We start from the raw sequence: 3,596 nt of genomic DNA, 5'->3' as shown, positions 1-3,596 counted from the left end.
CTCCCTCCTAATATCCCTCCTCCCTCCCTCTCTCTCTACAAGATCCATGGAAAAATATCCTCAGGTGAGGATTAACAAAAAGAAGAAGAAGCAGTAGTAGTTCAGGGTCCCAAAGAGAGAGCGATGGCTTTGTTTCCAGGCTTCCTGGCAGACCCTGCTGCAGGGTCAGGTTATTGCTGACATTTCACCTCCATAAGTTCTTGAATAAACTGAGACTTATATTGGTGATAAGTCGCCCCTCATTGGGGACCGAGTCCACAACCTGGGCATGTGCCTTGACCAGGAATCGAACCGTGACCTCCTGGTTCAACTACTGAGCCATGCCAGCCGGGCTGGAAAAACCTTTAAAAATAATCTTTAAAACAGAAGTGATAGTCATGACCCTTTGGCAATACTTATTATCTTAACAAGTACCAAAAATTGACCATTTGGCCACCGCTCCTAACTTTTGGCCAACCTTGTGATTTCTTTCTTCTTTTGTTTGTTTGTTAATCCTCACCCAAGGATATTTTCCCATTGATTTTTAGGGAGAGTGGGAGAGAGAGGGAAAGACAGAGAAACATCGATGTGAGAGAAACACACCAATTGGTTGCCTCCTGCACAAGCCCTGACCAGGGCCTGGGCTGGGGAGGAGCCTCCAATCGAGGTACATGCCCTTGACCAGAATCGAATAAAAAAAATTCTCCACTTCCTCTCAGAGAGTTATGTTGTGCTGACATCCTGTAGATAGTATTATAAAAGGATTTCATTTTTGCCTAGCTGGTGTGGCTCAGTGGTTGAGCATTGACCTATGAACGAGGAGGTCACAGTTCAATTCCCAGTCAGGGCACATGTCCAGGTTGTGGGCTCGATCCCCAGTGGGGTGTGTGTAGGAGGCAGTTGATTAATGGTTTTTTCTCATCATTGATGTTTCTCTTTCTCTCTTCATCTTCCTTCTTCTCTGAAATCAATAAAAATGTGCTTTAATAAAAAGGATTTCATTTTTGCAATAGGCTGGGCTCACAGTGAAGTATGTTAGTACAGAGATCATGGGTTTATAATATTACTATAAGAATGTCATTAGTGAAATGTATATAGCAGCGGTTCTCACCCTGTGGGTCTCGACCCCTTTGGGGGTCAAACGACCCTTTCACAGGGGTTGCCTAGGACCATCGGAAAACACATATATAATTACATATTGTTTTTGTGATTAATCACTATGCTTTAATTATGTTCAATTTGTAACAATGAAATTGGGGGTCACCACAACATGAGGAACTGTATTAAAGGGTTGCGGCATTAGGAAGGTTGAGAACCACTGGTATATAGGGCATGTAAAAAACTATCATTAAAGCCATTAAGGGCAATAGCCCAAACTTGGCAGATGCTAGAGAAGGTGCTGCTAGGAATTAAAACCACAATGAAATGAATTAATTCACATAAAACTGTGTTGCTGAAACGATTGGACCAAAGGAGAATGGACTTTTGCCCCCGTTGGCTACTTTTGCCCACTCTTGAAAACGGGTCTTCCACACAGTGTTGTCAGGAGTAGCCTGAGCAGGAAGTTCTGATTGAAGAAGGGCTGTCTGTCTCCATCAAGCCTCACAGCTCCAATGTCACAACAAGAACCACACTCTGGGCCGGGTCGCTTGCTCATGACCTGGTTGGCAATCTAACATATTAACCTGGAATTCAGTGGGAGGTCACACCTCAGAAAGCTCAGTTAAGGCTTCCAACCCTGTAACAACACTTCCATTCCTATTACAGTGGCCCTGTCCAGATACAACCGGGTCAGCGCCGTCTACGTCTGTCCAGTGTCTCATAGTAAATGAATAGTGTACAACCACTTAATTTACTTATTGCCAATTATATGCAGCTTTACCGAGACTGCTCTCCACGGAGGAAGGGCAGTGTTGGGCACTCTGACTGTGGCTGTGAAAGCTGTGGTTTTTAAAAAGCCAATCCAAAATCAGCCAGTTCATTTTGAATAAAGAATAAGTTTTGATTTAGTACTATGAGTACAAGGGTTTAAATTCCAATTCCACCCCTCCTCCTATTTAATATTGGCAAATTCCTCAGCAGCTCTAATGCCTCATCTGCGGAAGTTTTAGAATCCACAGCCATGGCCACCGGGAAGCCCGGTGGAGGAGGTGGTGGTGTCATTACTTCCTCATGTGTCCGGCTCCCTCTGCTTGGGAGGCTGGCTTGTGGCTCCTCAGAATAAAGGTCACGGCACTCCTTCCTCGATACCCTGCTGTCTCCGATTCCAGGCTTTTCCAAATCTTCTCATACTTTTAACCTTTTTTTTTAACACCCCGCGGCTATTTTTCCTTTTGCCTAGTTCTTTTTTTATTGATTTTTTACAGAGAAGAAGGGGGAGAGATAGAGAGCTAGAAACATTGATGAGAGAGAAACATCGATCAGCTGCCTCCTGCACATCTCCCACTGGGGATGTGTCCACAACCCAGGTACATGCCCTTGACCGGAATCGACCCTGGGACCTTTCAGTCCGCAGGCGGACGCTCTATCCACTGAGCCAAACCGGTTTCGGCCTTTTGCCTAGTTCTAACCGCTGCCTTTCTCCGAGTACCTTCTCTGTTCCGAACTCGGCTCTTCTAAGAGTTTTAATAATTGGCGAGGCAAGTCTCTTCCATTTTTTTTTTTTTTTTGCTTTCTTTTTAGGGGTTGGGGAGCAGAGGGACTAGAGAGAGGCAGGGCTCTTTTCTGATGTTTGTTCCTCCAGATGAACTTTAAAAATCGTTTTTGTTAAGATGAAAGCAAAGAGAGACAAAACGAGCGTTGTTCCCACCGGAATGGCATCCCTGTTAGTCGTCCAGGAATATGGAAGCCCCCGCGCCTGCCACCGCTCAAAGGCTCTTTTAGGCTCCTACTGGCCTTGTGATCCTGTGAGAACATAGCGGAAAAAGACAAAGGCAGTGTGGGCCTGAGCTTAGGACTTACCTGTGCAGAATATTGTTGTGGTTTCCCCTTGGAAAATAAATGCCAATACACATTTGTAATTGAGCTTATTGGGGTGACGTTGGCTTGCAAAACCATTCAGGTTTCAAGTGTACAACTCAGTAAAACATCATCTGCACACTGCATCATGCGCCCATCGCCCAAAGCAAAGTCTAAATCACATTATATTCCTAGAGTTTGGTGATTATATTTTGGTTTAAAATGTAAAATGGATCAGAGATAAATTTGTGTTGGTTAACATGCTGCAAAAAACACCCTGTATATGCCTCTTTGGGTATGTAGGTAAGCTTTTTTTGTTTGTGGGTTTTTGTGTGTGTTTGTTTTTAAGAGAGGCCAAGAGGTAGAGTTGCTGGATAGGAGGGCGTGCACATTTAACATCCCACTAGCTACTGCCAAATTGCCCAGCCCTCCATGAGGCTGTCCTCCCAGGTGCTCAGCAGTCTCCCTCACCTTGTCAATTGGCCCCTGCATGGTTCTCAGGCAGCATAAATGAGGTTGGTTCATGGTACAGCTGTTTGAGAGAGCTATTTAAGGGAGTGGACAGCCAGCTTGGAGTTGGCACAATACTCCTGTACCCCACCCCACCATCCCCTCCCTGCCCCATTCAGCCATCTCAAGGCATCATACAAAGTAAGGAT

The sequence above is a fragment of the Myotis davidii genome, unplaced genomic scaffold, assembly GCF_000327345.1.
Source record: "Myotis davidii unplaced genomic scaffold, ASM32734v1 scaffold17, whole genome shotgun sequence".
Taxonomy (NCBI): Eukaryota; Metazoa; Chordata; class Mammalia; order Chiroptera; family Vespertilionidae; genus Myotis; species Myotis davidii.
This window is presented reverse-complemented; position numbering follows the sequence as displayed.